The following is a 13,382-nucleotide window of genomic DNA, read 5'->3' on the forward strand; positions in this document are numbered from 1 at the left end:
ATCAATATCGTTCATCCCATCCGAGTCCGAGCCAAGCCAACCGAGCCCAATCATGCGTTGCGGACCAATAAATCTGGCCCATGTATCCCGATTGAATAAAAAAGAAATGCATGTGAGAGGACTCGAACCCAGCACATCACCATAAGGATAGAGTGGCACAGCCAGTTGAGCTAACTTGTGCTATTTGTGGAATTGAAGGTTGATTCCATTGTTAAATAGTACCACATCACCTGCTTACAATCAATCTACCCAATTTATATAGGTTTTCGAATTCCTTGGTTATCAGGAAGTCATCTCAGAGATCATACAGAAAAATAGGAAGAAAAGTGAGGCTAATGGTGGGCTCCTAAACGGGATAGGAAGGAAATCGAGGCTAATGGTGGGTTTGGCTGCTGATGAGGAAAGTAATAAGAAGGAAGGAAAAAAGCTAAAATAGGAGCTAGCAAAAACACATATAGATGAGGAAAGTAATAAGAAGGAAAGGAGGGATTTCGAGGGATTGAAAGCAAAAAATATAGGAAAGTGAGAAGTTGTCCCGTAACAATAAGGAAAGGACGGGATTCGGGGATTGATCTACAGTACTATTAAACAAGAAAACATGGCGGACGAAAACTCTGCCGGACCCACGCTCGCACAAGATCAGAACGGTTCCACCAATTCTGTTCTGTCCTAACAACGAATGGCTAAACTGCAGAAAATTAGCCACAATTAACGGCAATCAAGCACGTCCCCCTAACAACAAATTGCTAAACTTACGAGAATCAGCTGGATCTTCCTACCCTTGCCCACCGGGACGTACGTCGCAGCCACAGAGCCTGTCCTGCGCCATCGCAGTGGACGACGACCACGCCGAAGAGCTTCTCGCGAACGCAGGTGCGGACTATCCTCTTGTGCGCAATACGTGGTCAGTTCCATCCCAGTTAATCTCAGTGTCTTTCTTCGATGTCGCTGTTCAGATGCACACTGCAGTGAGACGTCGGCGCCGCAAGCCACTGTTGCGCCATCGCCGCCCAGCCAGTTTTGGCCATCGCCGCCTTCCGCAGCCGCCGACGTAGGCACCGACAAACTCCTCAGGAAACGCACCTGCCTGCACCAAGGGAACATCGTATGATTTTACAGGATATTCAATTGGGTTAACTTGATGGGGCCGACCAGTTCCTGATTTTACAAGAAATTCGATTTAACATATATGTGTGTTCTTCATTTGCTTCCCCAATCCGTGTCAAATTTGCATCCTTATAACAATGTTCTACACTCTCAAATTGGCATATTTACAACAATGTGCTGATCAATGCATCATTTTTGTGCAAACCATAATAGATCTACCTCCTTTAACTTCAACATGAATAAAACAGTGCATCAAACTGGAGCCCTCCATCTATTGTTTTAATAGTATAGTATTCGAGTCTATATGACTGAATGAATAAAACTCGGTCAGTATGATCTATTTGTAACCCGGTCCAAGAGAGTGCGGAAGAAAACCCAGTCCAAGAATATGCATTTTTCTGTACATGAATGAGGTCATCTTCTATTATCAAATTTGCATATTAGATGGCTGCAGGATAAGTATTGCATGATAAACAAAAATATGAAACTAAACACATACGCTCGGAAACAGTTTGGATTTTACAAGAGAAGATCTACTAAAGTAAATTCAGGTAGAATCAATGGCGGAGCTAGGATTTGGAAATAGGATAGTCCTCCTCCAAAATTATGTCGTTTCAGTTACAGAGAAGCTTCGATGTATCAGAGCAGTCTAACTGATGCATTCAACAAATAACTGGAATATTCAGAAATTAAGTGAGTAAGTACCTGATCATTTTGGCCAAACCAAATCCAAGACTATCATGAAGTAAACATGTCAATTACTTCTTCTGTACAACACTGAAAATCTTTAGGATGAGTATTGAAAACCTGTCAATGTGTATGGCAGACAGGTATGCATCCCCATTCCCATCTTTGTGTTTATTCCAGAGTCCCAAAAATTTAGGATGGAACGAATTCCATGATTCTTAGATAGTTAGATGGTCCTCAAAATCCATTTCTTGTAAGCCTGCAAAAGCACTTCTGTTTTAACAGGGGGTCCGGGACAACAAGAAATATATCTAAAAGGTTGTGCTATATCATGAATATCACTTGCGCAGCTGCCGTAAGTAGTACTACTGAAGATGCCAGAGATGGTTATTCCAAGAAAGGAAATTTTTTAGGTGATAAACTCTTTGAGCCAACCACTGTCCTCTATATGAGAACCATACCATCATCATTCTTCATACTGTATTATCCTACAGCCATACATGCTTATATTGTATTATCATACTATATGCTTCTCTTGATCCTCTTTAATTTGCTATAGACCACACATTTGGAAACTTAACCCTACACATCTAAGAACATGTGTTCATTTTTCAAAATAGAAGTAAATTTCTTTGGCAGGATCAAGCCTAATCAACCTCATCCGTCTTGGTCCCTATTGCCCCTAGCCACCCAGAATTCAAATCCACCAATCAATCAGCTTTATTGCCGCATGGTTGCCTGAAGAATATTAACTAACTGCAATCCCCACTCATAATAGTTGCCGCAACTAAGTTAAGAACGTCTAATCGAACAGCTTACTCCAAGATTAGGCAGACCAAAATAGGATCACCCCAACTTCTAATTTTTCTCCCCGATTCTAAATGACTCTCATGCTTAAACCTAGACTACTGAGCTACATATGTACTATACATGAATGGATAGCAATTAGGGATTAGCAGAAGTGGGTAATGGGGATATGAAATAAGTAGATATGAAAGCTGAAGTGGGGAATAGATCGTCTAATGGAGCCGGCTTGCACTTGGAGGGGAGTAGGGGACCAGCCACCGCGGCACTGCTGTCGTATCTGGGAAGGGCAGGGCGTAGCGCAGTCGCATGCACAGGGTGGTGGGAGCTGTCGACCAACGAGATGGAGAGGAAGGCACCGGGCGTGGAGGTTGCGACGCATGATTTCCACGGCCACCGATCTGATGGAGATGAATCCCGCGCCTCCGCATCGGCCTTCGTCCCGCGCCCAGCGACCATGCCGAGCTTGAGCAGATCCTCAGGCACTTCTGCGACCGATTCGATGTGGAGGGGCTAAGAAGAGTGGGGAGAGTGTGAGCCCTCGCATCGGCGGTGGGGACGAAGAGGAGGGCCGGCCTGAGGAGGTAGAGAGAGTTGTGGGCTTGTGGCTGCCATGGAATAGGGAGCAGTGGGCGGATAGTGAAGGGATAAGGTTGGAAAAGGTAGGTGACGAGGTGTGAAGAACTGAGAGGGAGAGTCAGGTGTGTCCGTTTTTTCAAGCTTTTTTCGTTTCTTTTCTTTTTTGAGTTGGTTTTTAGCCCTTTTGGTTAAGTCAGATCAGATATAGCGCCTGGTGTTGTCCAATTCATTTTTTTATCAATAGACCTTTTGGTCATTTAGTTTGTATTTACCATCGTACTTTGTTCAATTATTTTTTTGTCAAGTGTGTACAGTTTGACTATGTGGGTGTGATAGTTTTATACGGTCACAAGCGGTTAAAAAGGTATTCAGTCACAACCATTTTGAAAGTTTTATAAAACTATTAAGATTTGTATCGGTGTTTATTATTGAATATATCAAAATTTTATAATCCTGCAACTTGTGGTCTTTGAATGTTAAAGATATGAAAATTGAATTAATAAAATCGAAATTCATGTGATATTATTTTGTCATATCATTTACCTCTCATGTTGCTTTGGAACCTTATTAGTTGATCATGTAATTTCAATATGTTACATTAATTTTCTAAGTTTTGAATTACTAAGTTATGCAATTGAATTGTAATGTTATATTATGAATTATTTTCTGCCTTGCATGTTTGGAATGTGGAGTACAAATGTATGTGTTAATGGAGACGTGCGTTGCACGTGCACGCTTACTAGTATGACCTAAACAAAAGTTCCACAAATATGTTGCACTATCATTATCAACTTTGCATCTTTTGGCATCAATATTATGAATATGTGTATCACCATGATAGAGATTCAACCAAAATAGACCACTCTTCAAGGGTGCATGACCATAAAAGATATTACTCATATAAATAGAACAACCATTATTCTCTGATTTAAATGAATAACCATCTTGCATCAAACAAGATCCAGATATAATGTTCCGGCTCAATGCTGGCACCAAATAACAATTATTCAGATCTAAAACTAATCCCGGAGGTAGATGTAGAGGTACCGTGCCGACGGCGATCACATCGACCTTGGAACCATTTCCGACGTGCATCGTCACTCGTCCTTAGACAATCTTCATTTAATTCGTAGCCCCCATTTCGAGTTGCAAATATGAGCAACAGAACTAGTATCAAATATCCAGGCACTACTATGAGCATAGTAAGGTACACATCAATGACATGTATATCAAATATACCTTTCAGTTTGGCATCCTTCTTATCCGCCAAATACTTGGGGCAGTTCCGCTTCCAGTGACCAGTCCCTTTGCAGTAGAAGCACTCAGTTTCAGGCTTAGGTCCAGACTTGGGCTTCTTCCTGGGAGCAGCAACTTGCTTGCTATTCTTCTTGAAGTTCCCCTTCTTCCCTTTGCCCTTTTTCTTGAAACTAGTGGTCTTGTCAACCATCAACACTTGATGCTCCTTCTTGATTTCTACCTCCGCAGCCTTGAGCATTGTGAAGAGCTCGGGAATCGTCTTGTCCATCCCTTGCATATTATAGTTCATCACGAAGCCTTTATAGCTTGGTGGCAGTGATTGAAGAACTCTGTCAATGACACTATCATCAGGAAGATTAACTCCCAGCTGAGTCAAGTGGTTATGATACCCAGACATTCTGAGTATGTGTTCACTTACAGAACTATTCTTCTCCATTTTGTAGCTATAGAATTTGTTGGAGACTTCATATCTCTCAACTCAGGAATTTGCTTGAAACATTAACTTCAACTCCTGAAACATATCATATGCTCCATGACGTTCAAAACGTCTTTGAAGTCCCGATTCTAAGTCGTAAAGCATGGCACACTGAACTATCGAGTAGACATCTGATTTAGCTTGCCAGACGTTCATAATGTTTGGAGTTGCTCCTGTAGCGGGCCTCGCGCCTAGCAGTGCATCAAGGACATAATTCTTTTATGCAGCAATGAGGATAATCCTCAAGTTACGGACCCAGTCAATGTAGTTGCTACCATCATCTTTCAACTTAGCTTTCTGCTGGAACGCATTAAAATTCAAGGGAACAGTAGCACAGACCATTGATCTACAACATAGATATGCAAAAATTATCAGGACTAAGTTCATGATAAATTCAAGTTCAATTAATCATATTACTTAAGAACTCCCAGTTAGATAGACATCGCTCGAGTCATCTAAATGATCACGTGATCCATATCAACTAAACCATGTCCTACCATCACGTGAGATGGAGTAGTTTTTAATGGTGAACATCTCTATGTTGATCATATCTACTATATGATTCACGTTCGACCTTTCGGTCTCAGTGTTCCGAGGCCATGTCTGCACATGCTAGGATCGTCATGTTTAACCCGAGTATTCTACATGTGCAAAACTGTCTTGCACCCGTTGTATGTGAACGTAGAGCTTATCACACCCGATCATCATGTGGTGTCTCAGCACGACAAACTGTCATAACGGTGCATACTCTGGGAGAACACTTATACCTTGGAATTTTAGTAAGGGATCATCTTATAATGCTACCGCCGTACTAAGCAAAATAAGATGCATAGAAGATAAACATCACATGCAATCAAAATATGTGACATGATATGGCCATCATCATCTTGTGCCTTTGATCTCCATCTCCAAAGCACTGTCATGATCTCCATCGTCACCGCCTTGACACCTTGATCTCCATCGTAGCATCATTGTCGTCTCGCCAACTATTGCTTCTACGACTATCACTAACGCATAGTGATAAAGTAAAGCAATTACATGGCGATTGCGTTTCATACAATAAAGCGACAACCATAAGGCTCCTGCCAGTTGCCGATAACTTTTACGAAACATGATCATCTCACACATCAAAATATATCACATCATGTATTGATCATATCACATCACAACATGCCCTACAAAAACAAGTTAGACGTCCTCTACTTTGTTGTTGCAAGTTTTACGTGGCTGCTACGGCTTCTAGTAAGAACCGTTCTTACCTACACATCAAAACCACAACGATTTTTCGTCAAGTGTGTTGTTTTAACCTTCAACAAGGACCGCCATAGTCAAATTCGATTCAACTAAAGTTGGAGAAACAGACACCCACCAGCCACCTTTATGCAAAACAAGTTGCATGTCTGTCGGTGGAACCGGTCTCATGAACGTGGTCAAGTTCAGCGCCCGTGGCCGCGCCGCGTGGACTGCCTCTCCTGAAGCAACACTCTAGGCGCCGATCGTCTTCATCGAAGACCTTGAAGAACAGCATGGAGGAACCATCATACTTGAAGTGGATGGCGAGGGCCCTTTCTGGACAGCAGGTGTGGGCGACCTCGCCTCATCCTCGACTCATGAAGACGTCGCCCGGGGGGATGACCTCGACCTCCGCCCCTGTGGCTAGGCTGTAGCACCCAGCGTGTTGCAGCCATAGCTCGAGTGGCCCCCTCGATGGCATCTCCTCGGCAAGGAACCTCGGAAGCCGGATCCATGTGTGCGGCGGCATTGCCACCCACACCACGAACTCACGTCAGGTGCCCTCGGCGTGGGTTCGCGGGCCTGCTGGCCATGCCGCCTCGGCCTGTCCACCACAACCTCGAAATGTGCGGCACTAGGCATTGCCACCCTACCCAGGGCTCTGTGCTCGGGCATACAAAGGAATTGGGAAGCCATACGGAGGCCGCTCGTACCAAGGTCACGTCACCTTCTGCCCCTCATAGGCGTGAGGGTGGCCAAGCCTCTTCTTCGGCGGATGTGGACCGGGTTCCTCCTGAGGGGCCTGAGGGAGTCCTGGATTAGGGGGTATCCGAACAGTCGGATTATATCCTTTGGCTGGACTATTGGACTATGAAGATACAAGATTGAAGACTTCGTCTCGTGTCCGGATGGGACTCTACTTGGCGTGGAAGGCAAGCTAGGCAATACAGATATGTATATCTCCTCCTTTGTAACCGACCTTGTGTAACCCTAGCCCCCTCCGTGTCTATATAAACCGGAGGGTTTTAGTCCGTAGGACAACATGCAATCATACCAAAGGCTAGCTTCTAGGGTTTAGCCTCTCAGATCTCGTGGTAGATCAACTCTTGTAATACCCATATCATCAAGAATAAATCAAGCAGGACGTAGGGTTTTACCTCCATCAAGAGGGCCTGAACCTGGGTAAAACATCGTGTCCCCTGCCTCCTATTACCATCCGCCTTAGACGCACAGTTCGGGACCCCCTACCCGAGATCCGTCGGTTTTGACACCGACATTGGTGCTTTCATTGAGAATTCCACTGTGTCGTCGCCAGAAGGAAGGATGTCTCGTCTCGTCTTTAAAGATGGTACTACTGTTGGGGGAGCTTTGGCTGTCGGCCAAACTCTCCGGCTAGGCGGTTTCATCATGACTGCCTGTTCGGCCGCCGCACCGACAATGACTTCTCGGGCCATCGAAAACAGCCTCCACGTCAAATTGGCACTCGCCGAACAGATGGATCCAGTGGAGCTTGCCTCCCTAAACGAGCTCTTGGATCGCATCGCCGCCCTGGGAGTCGCTACGGACTATGATCGGATTGGGCTTAAACCCGATAAAAGGGAGATTGACTCTCCACCGGTCACCCATCATATTGCAGTGGTGGAGGTACAATACGGCGACCTTTCCTCTATCTTGAGGACCAACTATGTCCGGATTCCCGAGCTCTCCGAGACGGATGCCCGTTCGCTGAAGGACAACATCCAATCCCTAAACTTAGAGTCAGGCAGCGGGCCAGGATTATCGGGTAACACCCCGGAACCGGAACTTCCAAAATTGGAAACTCCTCAGCCCCTGGATCCCAGATCGGGTAAGGGTTCGGATTCAATTCCACCCACCCACCCAAACAGAAGCGATCTTTCCCACATCAGGCAAGAGCCCCAGGAAATAGTACATCACTATTGGGCCAGATTCCTCCTTGCGATGAACAAGGTTAAGAACTGTCGCGAGGAAGAAGCAATCCTATTTTTCTGCAATAATTGCACGGAAAAGGGAATCCTTAACGCCATAAATCGCAATGAGATAACACGCTTCGCTGACTTGGCGTCCATAGTACGAAAATACTGTGCGATGGAAAGTGCCTGGAAAACCGAAACAAGCTTTTGGGATAATCCGGCCCTGAATACAAACCCAGTCCAAAATAAAAGGGTGCATTATCACAATACACCCGGGTCAACTATCAAAAAGCAAAACCCTCTACGGGGCATGGAACCGTACTGGAGGGATGGCTCAACGGACCCTGCAAAATTCATAGTACAGAAGGCGGCACACCAACACATAGCCTTAGAGCATGTTGGATACTCCGGCGAGTAGCCAAAAGTGGCGAGGATCTTCTCATCCCAGAGGCCACAAAGCACCATCCCAGGGATAACAATACGATATTATCAGTCTTTGATTCCTTCGCATCAAATAATAGGCGAAAGAGAACGCTCCGCAGCCTTGCCGAAATCTACCATGTGGCAACAATAAATCCATGGAGTGACACGGCTATTACCTTCAATGCCAGTGATGAACCTAAGTTCCGAACAGCCCGAGCACCAGCTGCATTGGTCCTCAGTCCAATCATGGACGGCTTTCGACTCACCAAGGTGCTCATGGACGGCGGCAGTGGATTAAACCTCATCTATGAGGAAACCCTTCAAAAATTGGAAATAGACTAGAACCGCATCGAGCGAAGCAGCACAACCTTTAGAGGAATAATCCCCAGTCGAGAAGCGCGCTGTACAGGCAAAATCACACTAGATGTGGTGTTCGGCACGCCAGAGAATTACAGGTCCGAAGAGATTACGTTCCAAGTGGCCCCGTTCAATAGCGGATACCACGCCCTTCTAGGGCGGGAGGCGTTCACAATCTTCCAAGCCATACCCCATTACGGGTACATGAAGCTCAAAATGCCCGGGACCAACGGAATCATCACTCTCGCTAGCGATCCAGACACAGCACTCCGCGCCGAAAACAAGACAGCCGCATTGGCCCTCGAGGCATTATCCGAAGCCCTCGCGGCCGAGGAACTGACTGCGCTGCGCTCCATGGTGGATAGGGACGACGTGATACTTGATAAGAGATCCAAGTCTACCTCCTTTAAACCATCGGATGAAATAGTCAAAATCTAAGTCCATCCAACAGACCCTACAAAAACAGCCACTATCGGGGCACGATTAAGCCTCGCCATGGACGCCGCACTACGAGATTTCCTGCGCTAGAATTGGGACATATTCGCCTGGCATCCCTCAGATATGCCAGGAATCCCATGCAGGCTGGCCGAGCACAGCCTCAATATCCTAAAAGGATTCAAGCCGGTCAAGCAGGCTCTTCGGTGTTTCTCTGAACCTAAGAGACAAGCTATGGGAGAGGAACTAGCCAAGTTATTGGAGGCCGGAATCACTAGAGAAATAAAACACCCGGACTGGCTAACAAACCTGGTGATGGTACCAAAGAAGGATAAATCCTGGCGCCTGTGCGTCGATTTCAAGGACCTCAACAAGGCCTGCCCAAAGGATCCCTTCCCCCTCCCCCGCATCGATCAAATTATCGATGCTACCGCAGGACACGACTTATTGTGTTTCCTCGATGCATACTCCGGCTACCAGCAAATTAAGATGGCGGAGCCCGACCAAGCCACAACGGCATTCATCACACCATACGGCCCCTTCTGCTTCAACACAATGCCCTTTGGGCTCAAAAACGCCAGCGCAACATATCAGCGCATGATTCAGACATGTCTGGCAAACTAGATCGGCAAAATAGTGGAGGCATACGTAGATGATGTGGTCGTCAAAACCAAGCATGTCGACTCTCTAGTAGACGACTTGAGACTCACATTCGATAACCTCCGAATATATGACATCAAGCTCAACCCGGAAAAATGCGTTTTCGGCGTGCCTGCCGGAAAGCTCCTGGGCTTCATTGTATCCGGCAGAGGAATTGAAGCAAATCCGGCCAAGATCCAAGCTCTGTCACAGTTGGATATCCCAACAGACCTCAAACAAATCCAGAAATTAACGGGATGCATGGCGGCTCTAAGCCGCTTCATCTCCCGCATGGGAGAAAAGGCATTACCCCTTTATCGCCTCCTACGGCGCACTGAACACTTCGACTGGATGGATGCCGCCACAGCCGGATTGGAAGAAATAAAAGCCATATTAGCAACAAACCCAGTCCTGGCCGTGCCAAACATTGGCGAACCAATGCTGTTATACATTGGGGCAACCCATCAAGTTGTGAGCGCAGTGCTCGTCGTCGAACGAGAAACGGACGGTCATAAATTCCCCCTTCAAAAGCCGGTCTACTATGTATCCACTATCCTTACTCCATGCAAGTCACGATACCCACATTATCAAAAGATAGCATACGCGGTATTCATGGCATCCCGGAAACTGCGACACTACTTTCAAGAGTGTTCGATAACAGTAGCCTCGGAAGTGCCACTTAATGATATTATAAACAACCGCGACGCCACGGGCCGGATTGCCAAATGGGCCATTGAGCTCCTCCCCTTCGACATAACTAACAAGCCACGGCGAGCCATTAAGTCGCAAGTACTGGCCGACTTGGTCGCCGAATGGACGGAAGCCGAACTCCCTAAAGAGTACGGCGCGTGTTCCAACTGGATCATGCACTTCGACGGCTCCAATATGTTGGCTGGTCTGGGGGCTGGCGTCGTTTTGACGTCCCCAACCGGAGATACAGTTCAATACATACTCCAGATAATGTATATGGACTCCAACAACGTAGCCGAATATGAGGCCCTTTTACATGGTCTCGGGATGGCAGTAGCCACGGGCATTCAACGCCTAGAGGTGCGGGGGGATTCGAACCTCGCAATATCCCAAATAAATGGAGACTTCGATGCCAAGGATTCGAAAATGGTGGCCTATCACAACGCCGTCCTAAAAATGTTAACTCAGTTCGACGGGCTCGAATTTCACCATGTAGCCCGGGAAAACAATCAGGCGGCAGATGTCCTCGCACGCATCGGTGCAAAACGCGATGTAGTCCCCCCAACATCTTTTTGGAGAGTCTGCTCAAGCCATCCGTGGTATGGGAAGGGGAACCCAGCAATAACAGCCCGGACCCAACCGCAATGCCCGATACCGAACACTCTGACATAATCGAAGGCTCTGCCATCGAAATAACATCTTCAGCCCACATTATAATGGCCGTCATCGCCCCGTGGATAGAACCATTCCTGGCCTACCTAACTAGGCAGGAACTCCCCGAGGACCAAAATGAGGCACGCTGCATAGTGCGGCGATCTAAAGCCTATAAGGTCCATGAGGGAGAGCTTTATAAGAAAAGCACCACCGGAGTCCTTCAAAGGTGCATCTCCGAAGAGGAAGGGCAGAAGCTTCTAGCTAAAATTCATGCCGGACTCGGTGGTCACCATGCCGTAGCCCGGGCTCTTGTAAGCAAGGCCCTCCGTACAGGATTCTATTGGCCAACGGCCCGGGCAGATGCACGGGACTTGGTCCAATGGTGCGTCGGTTGCCAGCTCTTTGCAAATCAAAGTCACATGCCACCCACCGCCCTCCAAACAATCCCCATTATGTGGCCCTTCGCGGTCTAGGGGCTTGACATGGTTGGACCCCTTAAAGGGGGAACCCACAAGAAAAAATACTTACTGGTCATGGTGGATAAAATCACCAAATGGATAGAGGCCAAACCTGTTAAAACAGCCGAATCCGGACCAGTGATAGACTTCATATCTGGGGCCGTACACCGTTATGGTGTCCCCCATAGCATCATCACTGACAACGGCACAAACTTCACAGCCGATGAGGTAAAACTCTGGTGCAGCAAAATGGGCATCAAGCTCGATTATGCTTCAGTCTATCACCCACAAACCAACGGTCAAGTCGAGCGAGCAAACAGTCTTATAATGAGCGGCATTAAACCCAGATTAGTGTGTTCCTTAATGGAGTCTAACACGCACTGGGTAGAGGAGCTCGACTCTGTACTCTGGGGGCTGCGGACCACGCCAAACCATAGTACCGGATATACACCCTTCTTTATGGTGTATGGCGCAGAGGCAGTCTTGCCATGTGACATAATTCATGACTCACCTCGAGTGCGCATGTACGAAGAAAGAGAAGCCAAGCTTGATCGGCAGGACAGTCTGGACACCTTGGAGGAGGAGCGCGATGTGGCAAAAGCCCATTCCGCATTTTATCAGCAACAGGCTCGCAGATACCAAAGCAGAGAAGTACGGGCCAAAAATTATAACGTTGGCGAACTAGTTCTACGTCTGCCGGATAAGAAAAAGAACAAGCTCGAGCCCAAATTGGAAGGTCCCTTCATTATTGACCAAGTTCTGACCGGTGGAGCATACCGACTGCGGGATGCATCGACTAATCGACTCGAGCCGAACCCATGGAACGCGGCCAGGCTCCAAAGATTCTATGCCTAGCGCCGGACCCTGTGTTCGTCCCCTTCCTCTGTCCATTTCTTATACATTATCTGTCTTGTTTTTATTTCTTTCTTTTATTCTTTCTCCAGGCCTTCAAAGGCCAACTTGCGCCTCGTTTGCACATTACAGATGCGCTAGCCGCACTCATCATACCTGGGGGCTTCTTTCACAGAAGCTTGATTATTTATTTGGGCCTCGTGCCCCGCACATGTGTTATGCTTCCACATGTACCTTTTTCGCCATTATATGCATCGATATGACTTAAGTTTTGGCCAAGCTGGGTTGCCTAGCTCTTATATTTATGCCTTGCATTCTCGTTAATTCGGCTAGGGCATAAGGGGAGCACCTCTGCGATTGTTACTGCCGGGTCAGCCGGATGTGTACCTCAGACTAGGTGAAGCCGAAAGCTAGCGTTCTTAAGGGAATATTCGGTCGGCGAACAAAAGATGATTTTTATTTATTTTCCATATCTGCCCCGAGATGTTTTTTTCCCATGTTTCCTATCGTAGTCCGGACATGCACTTTAGGGCATGCTTACCCAGTAAAAGTAACCCTTAATGGAACTATTCTCCCTAGAAGATGTTTCTTACTACCCATGTAATATAACATAACTAGTTGGGCACTTGTCTGTTCAAGCACCAGTGACCCCTACGCCTGATCTCCACGCATACCCCGGTTCTTATATAACTGAGCGGGTATTCGGATACACTCCGGACTATCGGGTCCCGAGGTTGAAGAGAAAAGGTCCGCCATGACAAATGATCTACAATCCGGCTAGAAGGCATTATACATGTCACT

General features: G+C 46.7%; 1 long non-coding RNA gene and 1 pseudogene across 1 annotated transcript; both read right to left on the reverse strand.

Annotated features, from left to right (window-relative positions):
• Positions 1–513: 513 nt before the first annotated feature.
• On the reverse strand, positions 514–3,328 carry LOC125536462 (uncharacterized). Its single transcript, XR_007295047.2, has 2 exons — positions 1,813–3,328; positions 514–1,087 (listed from the first exon to the last, which is right to left on the reverse strand). It is a non-coding gene; the product is annotated as an uncharacterized LOC125536462 (long non-coding RNA).
• Positions 3,329–3,916: 588 nt separating this feature from the next.
• LOC147984395 (uncharacterized) lies at positions 3,917–4,914 on the reverse strand (annotated as a pseudogene).
• Positions 4,915–13,382: the final 8,468 nt, after the last annotated feature.

The sequence above is a fragment of the Triticum urartu genome, chromosome 2A, assembly GCF_056163025.1.
Source record: "Triticum urartu cultivar PI428250 chromosome 2A, HENAU_Tu73, whole genome shotgun sequence".
NCBI lineage: Eukaryota > Viridiplantae > Streptophyta > Magnoliopsida > Poales > Poaceae > Triticum > Triticum urartu.